Source organism: Aythya ferina (genome assembly GCF_964211825.1).
Source record: "Aythya ferina genome assembly, chromosome: 1".
Lineage (NCBI taxonomy): Eukaryota > Metazoa > Chordata > Aves > Anseriformes > Anatidae > Aythya > Aythya ferina.
This window is the reverse complement of record NC_140296.1, coordinates 22761850-22777861: the sequence shown is the minus strand read 5'-3', so window position 1 is coordinate 22777861 and position 16012 is coordinate 22761850. Positions and strand designations below refer to the sequence as shown.

General features: G+C 46.9%; 3 long non-coding RNA genes across 4 annotated transcripts in view; 1 reads left to right on the top strand and 2 right to left on the bottom strand.

The window, feature by feature from the left end:
• Positions 1 to 5183, bottom strand: part of LOC311430536 — a 35788-nt gene extending 30605 nt beyond the window's left edge. For both annotated transcript variants that reach the window (XR_014688861.1, XR_014688862.1), the window contains exons 1-2: positions 5077 to 5183; positions 2864 to 4267 (exon numbers count right to left, since the gene is read on the bottom strand). This is a non-coding gene — a long non-coding RNA (uncharacterized lncRNA). The remainder of the gene's footprint in view (positions 1 to 2863; positions 4268 to 5076) is intronic.
• Positions 9 to 6330, top strand: LOC311430538. Its single transcript, XR_014688864.1, has 2 exons — positions 9 to 463; positions 4979 to 6330. It is a non-coding gene; the product is annotated as an uncharacterized lncRNA (long non-coding RNA).
• A 380-nt stretch (positions 6331 to 6710) lies between these two features.
• LOC311430535 lies at positions 6711 to 15576 on the bottom strand. Its single transcript, XR_014688860.1, has 3 exons — positions 14927 to 15576; positions 14457 to 14538; positions 6711 to 7953 (listed from the first exon to the last, which is right to left on the bottom strand). It is a non-coding gene; the product is annotated as an uncharacterized lncRNA (long non-coding RNA).
• Positions 15577 to 16012: the final 436 nt, after the last annotated feature.

The window sequence follows — 16012 nt, the reverse complement described above, 5'->3', positions numbered from 1 at the left end:
AGGAGCAGGTCGAAATCTAGTAGCAATCTAGTAACCTTTGGAGTTTGACTCCAAAATATGTGAAATAAATAAACAGTTATTTATAATTCATGATATAAATAAACTTATTGATAATGTATAATGTAAGAAATAAAAATAAGGGAAAGAAAGCCTTACAATGAAGCCTGACATTCCATTTTTGGCATCTTAATTTTTTAATTTTTTGGTATCTTATTTTTTTCCTTTATCTTTAATTAATTAATTAATTAATTAATTAATTTTATTTGAAAACTATCAGCCTGGCAGCAAACTGAGCCCCCCAGCTCACGTGGCAGCACGGCCTCACCGCGCCGGTGAGCGCTGCATAGACGCCTCGCATCCAGCGCGGCCCTAAATTGCAGCACTAGCATGTGGTTGCCGTCAGCCACCACATCCAGGAGGAAATGGCACCTTGTTACCTCCCAGATGATCTGCTCCCTGTGGGGTAAATATCCTCGGCGTGGCATTGGGGTTTAGCAGCAAGGTTCCTGTTAAAGGAGCTGGGATTGGAGGGAGGGTAAATGCGAGCGCGCGGCGCTGGGATGTTGCACCTATAAATCTTCTGCGTCTCCTGCTAGCTGCTTTCCTCGCTGACAAAGGACAAGTGTTTGCTGCCAGTGCAGGGTTCATAAAGCACAAAAGGAGGGTGTGTGTTCTGCATTGCTTCCTGTAACGCCGGCTGCAGCTACGGCGAGGAAGCATGGAGCAGGAAGAAGCCAGGGGATTCCTCAGCTCCTCAGCGGCTGCAGCCTGGCCAGAGGAAGGAATTCAGCTTTCAGTGGCAAAGTTTGCATTTCCCTTCAGTTACACAGTGATAAAGTGACTTCTACAACAGCAGCCACCATAGTCAGAAAGCACCATAGGCAGTAGCTACCTTATGGGCCCCGTCCAGGTTACTGCTCTTGTGCTAAGTGATTTTTTTTCTGAAAATCTAGTTTATTTTCCACGTGTCTATCCCATTGTGGTGGTGGTCAGCACGTGCCTCAGTTTACCGAGCAGCAATGGCTTGGACAGGCCCTGTCCTTCGGAGAGCTGCCTTAAAACAAATAACTTGTTTGACTTTGGAAATAACTTGCCTGCTCTCCAGGAGGCGTCCTGGCAGGGCTTGTAGGATAAATGCAAGCTCCATGTGCAGGATACATAACCCAGCACTCTGTGTCACCTCACTAGGTGGCGTGTGGCCATGCCTGGCTTGGGGGTAGATGAGAAAAGACTTAATTCGTTGTGTATCTGGCTTCAGCATGTCCTGCCTCTGCTGTGTATTTACAAATGTGGACCTACAAGTTAACGTTTCAGGGGTGAGAACTGAATTTTCAGGATCAGGGACGCCCGCTTCAATGAGCTTTGTATTCAGCTTTGGCCTGAAGGGCCCACTTGAACCAGGAGTGGAGCGAGGCTGGTAGAAAAGGGGTTTATTAAACCAGCCCGTCTCAAAGGGAAAGCATGCTTCCCGAGACACACACGAGCTCTACCCAGCTGAAACAGGCGCCTGAAGGAGGGCTGGTGTGTCTGCTTGCTACAGCTCGGCCAGCTGCTCTAATAAAAGGCCTTATCTCTTCCTATAAATTCTGCCTTGCTTATAGCCTGACATCATTACTGCTGCAGCACTACCGAAACGATACCCAAACCCTCGTGCCATTATTTTAAAGGCAAGCCATAAAGGTTAATTTGCGTTCTCCCTCTCTAAATGGTGCAAAGCCCGGTGTGGCTGCCCTCTTTTGTTCTCGGAGCGAAGATGCTGCTGGTTCCTGCACCCACACTGGGCCACGGGCCCCTGGGAAGCTCTTGGGCTGCTTCCTGAGAGCGAAGCTGGGTGAATGTGCAGTTTCCCAACTGGCCTAAGCTGACCTACCCTGGGCTCCTGCCAGGAGGCAGCTCCCCCAGCCGGCTGCAATCCTCCCTCCTTGTTCTCAATCCTGTAGGGTGAATCTGCAGGACCTTCAGCTCGCTGACTTGGCTGTTTGAGTGGCCACATCGATGCCAGGAGGGATGCCAGGCACAAGGAGACGTGGTGGGTGCGAGACTGGTCCTTCTGGCAGGAGCATCGACTTCAGCTGGCCGGCACCGCTGGGGCTGTGAACCCGAAACAAGCTCCTGAGGCACCCTGCAAACCCCAAAAGCCATGGGGGGTTTGCCGGCAGCTGCCTTGGGATGGGATGCAAACATTCCTCAGTGCCTTTGAACATAGAGAGAAGGGGGTTAACAGTTAAAGAACGGTGCCATGCATCTGCTACACACGTAAGCGAGGGTTCTTCCTGTGGTATTTGGGCCGAAGGTGCCTGCTATTTTATTATCCAGCCAGGCACCAACCTTCCTCTCCAGCTCCAGCACGGCGAGCGCTGGATTTAACACCTGACACACCAGGCTCGTAGCCACAACAGCACTTGCTGAGTTTCTGAAACAAGCCAAAATCGAGTGTTTTCCCGTGCTGTTTAAGGTTTAGGATGGGAGATGTGTTGTGGGGGGTGCCAGGGGAGGGCAGCTGGTGACGTGCCCGTGATGCAGCTGCACGGGGAGCCATGCAGTGCTCGCTTTCCCTTATCACAGTGCTCCCGCCGTGATAAGGGAAAACTGGGGCAAAGGCTGGCACCTGGCTGCACAAGACCCCCCAGGCGTTCCCTGGAGCAGGAGCTCGTTCCTGCCTTGCTGTGTCAGGTTTGTGGAGGCGCTGCGAGATGAAGCTGCGCGGCAGGACGAGTTCTACCAGGGCTTACCCACAGCAGCCTCCCCAGTAACCTTCCCCCGAAGCCAAGGCGGATTAGAGACAAGACGATAATGGGAGAGAAAATCGGGGTCACAGGCTGGTTTATAATCAGTTCTGCGGGAGAGGCAGGGCACCACCTACCTTCCTTACTTCTCCCTATGATTATTCCGTGAAATTCACCTTGGTGTCTTTGATCAGCTCGCTCAGCAAAGCCGGCCTCTGAAGGCGGCTGTCTCGGCTAACCCATTTGGTTCCCATTTCCCCGTGCCATCGCTCACGTGTAGTAAGCTGAAACATCTGGAGGGACCCAGAGGAGCGACGTCCTTACCGCCTGTCTCAGTCACTGCCCTCAGCCACCAGTGCCTCCCAGCTGAGGCTGCTGGTTCTGGGTCCTATTTGGCCGTTCCTTCATCCATCGCTATCGGGCTCGCAGGGTTTAAGGCTCCCTTACTTCCATGATGTTTTGGTTGAATTCCAAAACTGTTCGTACGCTTCTCTCCCCCTAGTAAACTTACAGCAACGAGTAGAGAGCCCATTAAGGAAGATGGGTTTGGGCTATAGAGAAATGCTGCCAACTACTGTAACAGGAAAACATTACAGCTCCCTTTTGCCCAAAAATAACATTTTCTTGCCATGGGTAAATAGCTATTACGGTTCTTCTGGGAGCAATAAGCACAGGCCTCTTCTTCTCCAAAAGGAGCGTGCAGTCCTGGAGAGGAGCTGATTTCTCCGAGGCATGGCCAGGCTGTGTCTGCCACCGGACAGGGGTGTGGGGAGCAGAGGGCAAGGAGCGTGGCAGAGCAGGGAGCCGAGAGGGACGCTCGGGGGCAGTCACTCCTGCAAGAGGACCACATGACAGAGACTATAAAAAGCTCTTCCCCCTCTGCATGGCACACACAGCACTTTGTCTGGGCTCCTCGCTGCCTGGGAAAGGATCTTAGCTTGGTTTCTTCTCCCTCTGCCCCATGCCCTGGGAGCTGTAATTCGGAAAGCTGGGTCTGCTCATCTGGGCGCCTGCAGAGAGGCAGGCGGCGTCCCGGCGTTCAGGAGATCAGGGAGCCAGCTCATTTCGGTGTCCTGACGCACGCTGCCTTGCCTCTTCCATCTCCCTGGCCAGGTTTATTGCACATCCTGCTCGGGAACAGCACGGGGTGATGGTGTCCTGGTGTCCTGGTGCTTTCAGAGCACCCGGTGAATGATTCCTTCAAGCTTGAGTTTCCAGGTACCAAATGACAGTAAAACAAGGAGAGTAAAGCCATTCATCAAACTCAGTTAGACCACGAAGAGGAGAGAAATTGATACCGTAATCAGAAGCCAGCCCTCCAGCTACTTTCAGTCTTGTGCGAGCTCTGCCCATAGGACTTCTTTCCTCCCCAAAATGCACCATTCTTCATCTTCCTGACTCTAATGAGGTGTCAGCCCGTAGTAATTTCAAGGCAGCTTCTCCAGCTCCATTAGTATCACTCTGCCTTGAGAACATCGGCCTCATTAGGCTTTAGCTTCCTGCCCCACCGTTTGTCCTCCAAGGGCTGGCTGCGATAACACCTACAAAACAACGCATCTGGTGCTTAGACCCAAAAATCAGGACGAGAGAATCCAGCCCCAGCCACTGACAAGTACAAATCCCTGCCCTTTTTTTTTTTATTATTATTATTATTATTTTTTATTTTTCTGTCTGTAATAGGAGCGACGCTGAGATCTCTCACAGCAGAGTCAGGTTTAACACTTCGGTTTGTAGGATGGTTTGAAATGTTCAAAGCACATCTCAACAGGAGTACGAAGCGCTACTAAAGGGCCCTAAACAAACCCTTGCTGACCTGACACTCTGCACAGCTGGTCCCCAGTCAGGTCACCAAAAAATAAACCCTGATCTGGCTGAACTATTTACTACATAAGCATAGAATAAAGGAAAATCATTTATATAAATTAATAAACAAATAAACAACAACAAAACCACATCACTTTCCAAAGAGCCTGCTTGTTTCTAAATCTCAAATTTGGGTTAATGTGAGAGCACCAAATGTATGGCCGCAAGCAGAGCTCACGGAAGACTCTGGGACCTTTCTATATCTACATATAATGCTTAATGTAATATGGCCCAGATCTTTAAGGCCAATAAGCTAAGGTCTGTTGCCATAAGAAGTGGGGTGCTGTAGGGCAGGTGGCTCTTCCTGGTGTGAGGCCCTGGCTCTGGGGCTGCAGGTTGCTGCTGTCAGCGAACAAACACGTTTAAGGTATTCCCATCTCCCTTCACAGCCCGTGCTGAGCGTTTCCACATCCCACCGAACCCGAACACTGCCTCTCCTCCAGGTGACTTTGGCAAGGAGCAGGATCTGGAGGGTGAAGCGGGTTACCTGGAGAAGGCAGCAATGGGTGTATTGGAGCAGCTCCTCGGCCCCGTCCCCTCTTCAGCACCACGGGGAGCCGTGCGGTGTGTGTGGCTCCTCAGCACCGACGGGGCAGGAAACCCAACCTAGGAAGCGTGGCTCACACTGCGAGCAGACGATGCTGCAGCAGGAAATGCCTTAAATACGTATCTGGCCTCGCAGCAGGGAATAGCAGAAGCCCAGCCTCACGCAGGCGCCGCGATACGCATGTCCTCTGCTCCTCCAGAGCTGCTCCCACGGTGTCTGCGTCCCTGGGGAGCGCCGTGTTTGCTGCTCCATTTGCACACCACCAGCCAGCAGCCTGCTTTTTGCTCGCTGAGTGCAGCTGGCATGCTCTGCTGGCAGGCTTCGGAGGGGATAACGCCGTCCTTTTCCCTGCTGGTGATGGTTTACCGGAGGTGCCTCCTTTCTGGCAAACAAAAAGGGATGGATTCTGGGCAATTTCGCAATAAGCAGGAGCAGGATGGCTTTACAAGGCACGCTTTGCAAGGTACTCCTTATGGGACTAGTGAAGAAACGTGGACTGCTTTTGCCTACCAGGGGAGCTCTGTCAAAGTCAACGCAACGCAAAGGGGGAGCCCAAAGCCAGCAGAGAAACCTCCTGCACCAGAGAAATGGGAGCCGTGTGGGCAGAGCTCATGGATCAAACGGAGATATTTAACTTGGGGGTGTCCGCTTGTGAGTTGACCACATTTTAAGTCGCAAAGAAATTGGCATTTTTAGCAGGCATTAGGAATTCACCCTCAGTTGGGCTAAATCACGCCTCGCAAGCTCCCGCTGCTCTCCACTGCCAACAAAGGCAGTCGGGCATGACCAGCCCACAGGTAAAGGTCTGCTGGGAGTGCTGGGTGAGATAAATCCCCTTTCACACCTCTGTGTTTTGACACGGGGATGCTGCACGCTGTAGGGCTGCTGCCAGGAGCAGGGTGCCTGGCATGGAGGCACGGAGCGGTGCCAGACACAGCCAAACCCTTGGGGAGCGCGGCCACTGAAGCAACCGTGACTTCATTAGGCTTGCTCAAGATGCCCTGTAGCCCAGACCTTTCACCTCATTTAATGTTTCCTTGGCCTCGATCACTCGTAATTCTGAACTGAAAAGAGAAAAAAAAAATAAAAAAGGAAAAAAAATCCCACTTCGACTCTGGTTTTCAAACCAAGGCCGTTTGATTTGGAAGGCTGCATTGAAGTCTGTGCTACTGATTGATTTCAGGTTTATTATATTTTCCCCTTTGAAACATGCTACAGTAAAAAAAAAAATCTGTACACTTTGTCGTTTTTCATGTAGCCCCTTCTCTCCCCCCCCCCCCTTTTTTTTTTTTTTTTCCAATCTTAGCAAATGCTCAGTCTTTTCCACTTCAATAGCTTGAAATTCTCCCCTGGGAACCCTAAGCTCTTTAAATATTTTTAGGTTGCCAGATTTCTTATGTTCTCTCTCCAGGAAGCCAATTTTGTTTCTAAGCTCTTGAGAGTAGTCCAGCTTCATCTTCTGCGCACTCACTGCATCACAATAAAATGCTGCCTAATTGCTGCCTCAGCCGAGTCCCAAAGGTGCTGGGGTTTGTCTCTAGGCTACAGTTGTGGACAATAAACTCTGCTCAGACTGGAGTTAAGCCTTTTTATTATTTAAATCTGAGTCATGTAAAATTAGTTTACTAGCAAGTAACCCGCAAAGATCTGGTATGGAAAGAAACTCCCACGTATTGTTTTCCAGCAGGATGAGGGAACGAGCAGATAGAAAGATCTGCAGGCAGCTCGTAACACCAGATGTAATAGGGAGACCGATGTTTAATTCAGCCCAAAAGACAGGAGAGTGTTTCTGTGAGACCAGCAGTCACCCTCAGACCTCAGCTGTTTGGTGCTCTCCAGCTCCAAATTGAAACTGGTGCCATGAAAAAAACTCCCTTTGCTTTTCCTCTGGCTTATCCATAACCTGAAACGCTGTGAAAGAGGGAAAGACAGCTGCGGCTAACAAATGCCAGATGAGCAAGAGCTTTCTTTTCTCAGGCTAGCACAACAGCCGGAGCATTCCCTGAACATCCAGCAAGAAAATCATCAAGAACATACTAAGACTGGGTGGCCACAGCTCCATCAGGCTTGAGGAGATTCCTGCAGCAAGGGGCAAGTGGACAATGTGGGGAGAGAGAATGAACGAATCCCCTTTTCCTCACTAGCACTGTATTCAGCCATCCTTGATAGCAAGAGATGACAGCTGTACACTGCACACAGAGGCATTTTCTCCCTTTGTGTCCTTTTTTAAATCTGTATTTTAAAGTGTTTCTGTTGTAGGATGTAGCTTCTAACGATAGCGCATACTCCAAGGACATTTCAGCAGAAAGATTATTCTCTCAGACTGCAATTTCCCAAGACAACACTCGGCTTTAGGTGCACTGGGTGCTGTAGACCCAAACCCACAGCCTTAACTAGGCAAAAAATGAAGCTGGAAGGGATCTCTCCGTGTGCTCCACAAGGTTAGGCTGGCCTTTACTCAAAAAAGGACAAAGACAGAGGGGATAAGAGAAGTCTTTGCAGCAGTCTGGGCAGCACAGCTGGAACCTGGGTCGCTCACCAGCGAGGAGAGCATGCATCCAGGTCAGGACGAGCTGATTCAAGGGCTCTCACGTGGCTCGTTTTGTCAGCACCAAGTACATGTACATGCATAACAGGCAGCCGGATCCCTCCACGGTGATTTCAACCTAATTCAGATCCAGGAGAAGCTTGCCACCAAAATCAGGGGGACGAAGGCTTCGCTCCACATGCCTGACTGCCATGGGAGAAGGCGTATTCTGCAGGTCCTGGAGCCTCGCCGAAAATGGGACCCCACAGAGCTCGTCTCGGCTTCATTGCCTGAAATCAAACAACACGGATTTGGGGTCTCTTTTTAGTTATCTGTAAAACAAGCACGATAATACTTTGAGTGCTAAACAATACAAGGTGTGTAGGAAGAGAAAATATCTTTTATTAGGCCAACTGATATAGCTGGGGAAAAGGAGACAAGCTTTCAGGCTTGCCTGAAGTGCTTTGAGATGCTCTGCTGAAAGGTGTTAGAGCTGTGCAAGGGATCATTAAATTACATTCTTCCTCTCTCTGGAAATCATTTAGTGATATTTCAAAGGAAAGATGCTGTACAGAAATAACCAATTTCTATTGCAAATTCTGTCTGGAGCTAAACATCTTCCTTCCTCCCTCTTTATGAACTAATCTAAAGAAAAATATGTTTCAAATTAACGTGTTGAGGATATTTCTGTGGTGTACCGTATAGCCCTGAGATTCGTGCTGTATTAGAGGTAACTTGCAACATCCTTATGCTCAGTACACACAAATAAAATGGCTGGATTGCTGTTTAAAATTAGAAAGCGTAGAAACTCAGTGAAAACAACAAGGGGGGAAAAAAAGGAAGATAAGATACAAAAATTACATTATGCTGGTAAAAACAGCCTAACAAGCCCCAATATTTTCACTGTTTAGTGTGGTCATTGTGCCTTCGGAAGTGGTGAACCAGTCAGAGGCCAGAAAAGAGGGACAGAAACAACCAAATTCTTAATCCTCTCCTCCCCCTGATGTATCAGGAAGGACAGAGTGACCTGGGATTGCTCAGTCTTCGTGCTGAGTGACAGACTAACAGCACAATGGTATTGCAATCGTGAGCATACCAGGAAATATCAGCGCTCTCGTGGAGTTACTGCATCACGGAGATTGCTGGGGGCCGGGAAGGGCAGGTGAGAGGAGGTGTTGGTTTGGTTTACTTCCTAAATTCAAGTAATGTGGAACGAGGAGGAGGCTCCAGGGCCCCAGCGTCACCTTGTCTCACTACATCCATTACAGGGGGGTGGACAGGAACAAGAACAGCCCAGGATCAGGTCAAATCAGCCACAAGATAGGAGGCTGGGATGGAGAAAGACCTTCCTCCTCTTCCTCCTCCCCCAGCCCCGTCTCCAGACCTTAACTCCACTTATGCTTTATCTGAGAGGCTTAACTGCGCGTAAATCCTGCTCGTATCACAACAGCGCTTCATTTCGGTGTCACGATACAAACGATACCAAGAGTAGAGGAAACTGGAGGGAAGTAGGAATAATAATCTCCAAATTTGCAGAAAGCAGTCACAAAGAAGAACGAAGGAGACTGCTGCCTGTGTCCACAAGCAATGAAGTTAAGCTGCAGTTAAAGACATTTACATTAAATATTAGAGAATTGTCCAGGATTAAGGAAGATAAAGCATTACTAGAGACTGCCCAGAGAAATGGTGAAATTTTCATTGCTGGGATGTGTAAAAAAATGTAAATAAACATTACCCAAAGTTTTGCTGTTGATGACTGTCCACTGGAGCAGAGAATAGGCTCGGTGATTTGTTTGAGAAAGGTTACCGTGTGTGACCAGGCTTTCCTGGACGTATTCTCTGTTTCACTCGGGAAGATATTGCTGAAGCTTCTCCGTTTGTGCGAGGTTTTGAGATCCATTCCTCTGAAAATATTTGTCTAAGACCGGAGGGGCCGTTTATCTTCCGAAGTGCCTGTTCCTCTCCGCTGATCACAGACGCAGTTGCAGATGACTGGCTTCGCGTGGACACCTACTTCTTGAATCCATGGAGTCAGATGAGACAAACTCCCACCCTTAATAGCAAACTCTGTCACTTCTAATGTATTCCTAGATACAACACTCACACCTCCATTTTTCACTCCAGCTATAATTACTTGTTTTGCATGGATGGGGTGGCACCCAGCACACATAACCACGGCGTTATTTATTGTCCTGTATTAGTAATTTTATCACATTACACTTGGATGCCATATGGTGCAATCAAGAACACAATAAAAGTTTCCTACGCAGTGTATGAGAGGCTTCCACACGGCAATTAAATATAACCTACTCCACTTCTACGCTCCCTTCCTACGGCGAATATCACTCAATTACACGGTATCTCAGTAAGGAGAACTTTATTTTTAGATCCAAGAGCCAGCCAAAGCTCTGTTGAGTTGCAGGTAGAGCTATTAACCGGGGATGCAAGCAGCTTTAATTCAGCAGCATGTATGAACCATTCAGGTGCTTGTGATATATGGCATTAACCACTTCTGTTCCCCAAATCTGTTTACACTTACCACATGCACTCAGTTAATCTGTCTGAACCTGTGTAGTTATATTGTACCCATTCCTTCAGGAGAGTAAATTGGGCACTTAGACATTTACACTGTGTCTACAGTGCAGTTAGAGGGAACGAGTCTGAGCTTCCTACTTAACTGTTCGTGTTCTCCTTAGGAACCCATCGAGGTACATCTCATGTCTTCAGGATAAGGCATGGATCTCGGGTAGTTTGCTCTTGGGATTACTCCCAAGCACAAATAAGGCCACAAACTTTTTATTTGGCTCCCTCAGATCCATGTTGTTGTCCAACGCCATTCTGGCAGGCTCAGCAAACCCTCTACCCAGACACTTATTTGTATCCCAGTGCACATAATACATACATTTCATTTCAAGCTATAACAACATCACTGATAGGTTGTTGCACAGCCCTGACATATCACAATGTAAGCTGAAAAACACATTAAAACAATAATTCTGCTCCAGGGCTAGGAGGATGCCACAAGCTCCAGGGTAGAGGGATTTGTGTCGTGGAAAGGGCACTGCAGTAGTGCTAAGCAGCTGGGCGTGAGCCAGTGATTCTTGAGGAATGTCTTCAGTCTCATGTGGAGAAGGACCAGAAAGAGGTGAGGCTTCAGCTAGAAGAAGCAATTAGCCAGGTCACGTCGTAGGTAAACGTATGTGGAATGTGATAGATAAATATGTAACTAACCAATCTCTTCACAGGTTATTAAGAAGCCTGTCCTGATGGCTACACAACTTTTAAAAAGCGGCGCCCCAGATACCATGTAAAATTATTAACCATTACAAGCCATTAACCATTCTCTCAGCTCATTGGGTTTGTGGCCAGCATTCCTAATTGCTTTAAAAGCACGCTGCTTTCAAACATGACAGTTAATTCTCTAACAACGCTAAATATCTTAACCGCTGGAGACTGCAGAAGTGTCCCAGTGGTGGTCATCACTGGCAGTAAATCCCTCTGAACTGGAAGGGATTTAATAATCAGAAAATGAAGTTTTAGTTCGGCAGACCTTTTCATGGTACATTTGTAAACCCCGTAAGCTATTTTGTTTGTAAGTGATGGCCATTTTTACAAGAATAACAGAGACATAAGGTCAGATTCTCTCCTTCTTGCAGCGATGCAATCTACAACAAACCTCCGGGATATTTGTGAAACACTGATGGCATAAAAATCACATACACAAACACGCATGCTTTGATAAAGGATTTAGTCTCCTTTACTAAAATCCTGAAGTTGCATAGATCTTTTTCTTGGTAGGACACTTGGCAAACAGGTCCAAGAGTTCGATTAATTCCTGCCTCTTGCCAAAGCTCCTCGCTGCCTCGGATGTGTAGGTTTAGCTGTTCACAGGATCATACAACGCACCAGGTCAGAGCTGTGGTCTGGGTGAAAAGCAGCGACTTCTAGAGGCCTCTTCCAACCTAGAAATTCTGTGATTTTGTGATATTCTGTGATTCTTTCTCAGGGTGCCTTTCAATCCAGCTGATTTCACCCGCCCATCCGGCAGTGCCACCGCACAAACAGCTGTAGCAGCACGGGCAACAGAGTGATAAGCAAAAGCAAGAACAAGTGTTGAGGGGTGGAGATCAGCTAACTCGGTTTTGTTGCCAAGGCAAAGATGCAAAGAATAGCACAGAACAGCATTCAGAGTTGAAGAGGCTCCTCCAGATGATAATTCAGAGCAGAAGCCTCGCTAACATAGTCTGAATTGCTCCCCGGAGGAGCCTCTCTCACTCCTTCAGCTATGCAAGGCATCTAGGGAGACAAGCCTCCTAATTTAGGCATGTAAGTTAGATGTTTAAACGTATGCAGTGAATATTTCCCCCGAGAATGTGAATGGGATGTTATAATAATTTGAAATATGTTTAACCAAAGCTCTGATAACCACGTCTGTTCTGTTACAAGACGCTGTCTGTGTGCCACTGACCCTCCACTGACACTGTAATGTTTCTCATTTGTTAGATAAATGAACAAAGTTAAGAAACGCACATCTTCCACATGCAGTCCAAATTTTGAAGTTAAAAAAAGATTCCCAGTTTTACTCTCAAAATACAAACCAGATTAAGTCGTTCACATGGAAACCACGCCATGTTCCCTACAGTAATCATATCAGCGGACCAGAAAGGGACAAAGTGATTATTGAAGTGATCACCAGCACATCTTATTCACGTTTCTGTTCTCCTTAAGCAATTTTTAAAAGTTTTCATGGAGAATTTTGGCTAATTACATTTTGGTAATTACATTTTGCCATTCAGGACGTTGCTCCTATCTGCTCAGAACTTTTTACACGTTACTTGATGGAAGGAAGAAGTCATGGATAAATGACAAAAGTAGGTTTTGATGCACGGGCACTGTTTGCTTACCTCCTGCGCTCCTGACTTGCACATTCTTGATTCTTAGGCACACAGCAGAACACAAGTTTTCAGTGTGTTTTTCCCTGTACATAACCACCTTCACTGCCATTGGTCACAGCACTATTCACAGGACTGTTCAAGACAATCCTGAAAAGGATTCCTGATATTTTAAAGAACAGTTTTTAGATGTAGCTATCTTCTGTTCTGGATTGATGTGTTTACAGGAACGGATTGTTGAAGCCAATTCGTTTTCTAAAATCTCACAGTGCAGAACTGCATCTAAAATGCCTAAGAAATGGAAAACACTGGACAAAGCATTAATACGTGTTAGATCGTGCTGTGTTTATTCTACTGGTTTGCACATCTAAGTAGTGTGTGAAAAAAGCTGCCCAACTGCTCCCTTATTTGAAACCTCCACTTTTAAGTCGGAGACATATTTAGAAGGGAAGGAGAACAATACATACCAGTATGACTTAAATTTATGCCTGTGTCTGAGGTAACAGGCTCGACTGCGATAACTGCTCGGTTCAAACTCCTGAAGGTCAGCACCCTACGGTTCTGTGATGGTTTCCCCTCAGCCCTCACACCTCAGTAAAACAGCTGCCTGTGGGTCATGCGTAACACCACGACCGTGCAAGCAGCAGTCAGCACGGAGCGGTCAGTCCCCTTATGCACGCTGACTGGGCAGCTTGTTGCCTGATGAAATATTTAACAGCTAAGCTCTGCCTACCTTGTGCTCGGCAGAGGCACCAGCTGAGCCCCTGCTTTCTACCAGGCCACTTACTGAAAACCAAAATGAACTCAGTTAGCATTAAGGCTTCCACCCTTTTCTTAAAGGTGGTAGAAATTGGCCAATGAAGGTCAAAATCACTGCAGTGGGACAGTGTGCAACTCCAGAGTGTCTATCTCTAGCAAACCAGTCTAAAATCCACACCCTACCACAAAAGAATTGTATTGCCAGACATTTTTTTGCTTAATCGTGCATCACAGGTTTCTTCTTAGCTGTCAGCCATCGCACACAGATAAAACTGACACAACTCTGCCACCTTACACTGGTGATCTGCCACAGGGCTGGGGTGATGTGACTGCATTTTTCATTTCCTGCCCTCTATTTTCAGGTACCAATTGCTGCCATGCAGCTTCGTGGGCCTGGCTCCACTTTCTCTGATATTTCTGTCCAAGCCTTACTCTCTTTTTGACCTCTGTAAACTGCTTTCTTAATCCTTCTCCAAAGAGTAATACTGTAGCAGACTCAAAATGCTTCTGCATATTAAGTATACACAGAAAAGAAACACAGTACCCTCGTTTCTGATAATTCTTTCAATTTCTGTCCAAAGACTCCAAGCAGAATTACTTTTTTTTTTCCCCCCAGCCTGCTGGGAGCTTATTTCAACCAATCTCAAAGACACGCTTTTTTTTTTTTTTTTTTTTTTTTTTTTTCTCCTCCTACCCGTATTTCCCATTAATTTGTCACTGGCTCGTTCTTCATCATTTTAATCAACATAGTCGTAACTCTCATGACATATTTCTCTCTCTCTGGCTCTAACGATGCAACGAGCACATTAGGTAGCACTCCTCTCAGCTAACTTTATGCATCTACAGTTGCAAACACCCACATTTATGGTGACTGGCTAAGCCCTTCAATAAGCACTCAAAAAAATATTAAACACATTCAGGAGAGTCCACCTTAGTCAAAGAGGGAAGCATCTCTCTCCATCATGCAGAAAACCAAGAGGAAGGCTAATTCATATGCACAAGTCTACAAGGCAGGTGTCTACATTTGATCCGTTAAATACAATAAACTATATCCATGTCTACTCTCATTTTCTGGCTAATTTGAAGTCTCATTTGAACATCAACTGCTTTTCCATAAACAATTCATAGCATTTGAGACACACCTGGTGTGAAAGATGTTGGCTGGATCCTTCTGTGTTGCCACTCCATCACAGATTCTGGAGGCTCAGGCTCTGACATTCCTTCCTAAAAGAAAAATTGGTGGATGCATCTTTCTGATAAATATCATACAATAAAAACAGAAAAATCACTACATGCATACATGGAAATTAACAGTGTGCCTACTGATGCCTTTACTGAGTTGTACACAGCTTCCCTTAGGTTCCCCAACATTAACATCCATGAATGTTACATGCTCCCTCTTTTCCTTATTGTTTCCCTACATATTTTTTTTTTACCTCCCCTTATTACAGCATTTCTCAACGCAACCTGTAAGACCTTTGGTAAGGGGTTATGTTTGCACGTGAGCATTAAACAATATTATGAAGGCGTAATAACGTTGGCACTTTAGTTAAAAATAATTGCGAGGGGAAGGGAAGACAACAGCAAAGGGCAGCTGATAATTCATGGATACCTCCTGGGCTTTCAACCTCCTCCTGCAGAACTTTGTGCGTGGGAGAAGGTTACAGATGAAGATCCCTGCAACTTTGTCCTAAATGCCTGTACCAGCCATCTGAGCGAGACACAGAATTTATGTAACAATAACCAAATCAATTTGGAAACCATCTTTGCTAATCTGACACAGACCCTAAGTGTGGATAGCTCTAAACTTATCTGGCAGAGCCTGCAATTACTCTAGCTTAAGAGACACTTTTGAACCAAATCAAACGTTCACAGCAAAAGAGCTACGTTAATTTATATCAGCTTCTGATTGAACTGCCTAGCATAAATCAGAGAGAGAGGGCATGCAATCAGCTCAGCTGGCAGATTTGCAGATTGCTGAAAGGGGCACGCGAAGTCCCTGGGGTCCGGCTGTGAGTAATGCCCTTCTCCACCAGCACAGCTGGAGCCCATCTAGCCACAGCTGCTGACACCCACCACCATCACGCCTTACCCAGAACTGCCAGGTAGACAGCCTCTGTCGAAAAATAAAAGGACGCAAGCCCTGAAAACACACTCAGAGGAGAAGAAGTTGCAGTGGTTTGGAGTGTCGCCCCCGCGCAGACATTTTGTACCTTCCCTCTGCCTGACAGCGGAGCTGCTGAAATGAAATACGTGCACGAGTCCCAGCTGTTTTGATACAAGGTCCAGCAAATTAGCTTAAACTGCTGATAAAGATGAGTTTAATGCCATATTTCGTATTAAAATGGATTAGAAACATGAGTGGTTTCCATTCCAGGGACTGTTGTGGGGGCAGGAACCTTCAGTAAGGAGGCAGAACAGGGGGTCAGGGGAGCAATATTTCTTGGGTCTCTCCAGCCAAAACTGCTGGAGTTTGTCTGATCGTGGCAGTAGGAAAAGCTATGAAATATCACCCTCGTGGTTACCAGTCTTTCACTTTATTAACAAATTTATGAATTCCCGATGGCCTGTTAGTCCTTCCCCCTCCTTTTGTCACTTCTTGTACCAAAGACCAGGCAGCAGGATAGCTACAAGCTCGATCACGAGGAGGAGCAGGAGGCTGGACCAGCCGACCTCCCAAGGCCCCTTCCAGCCTCAG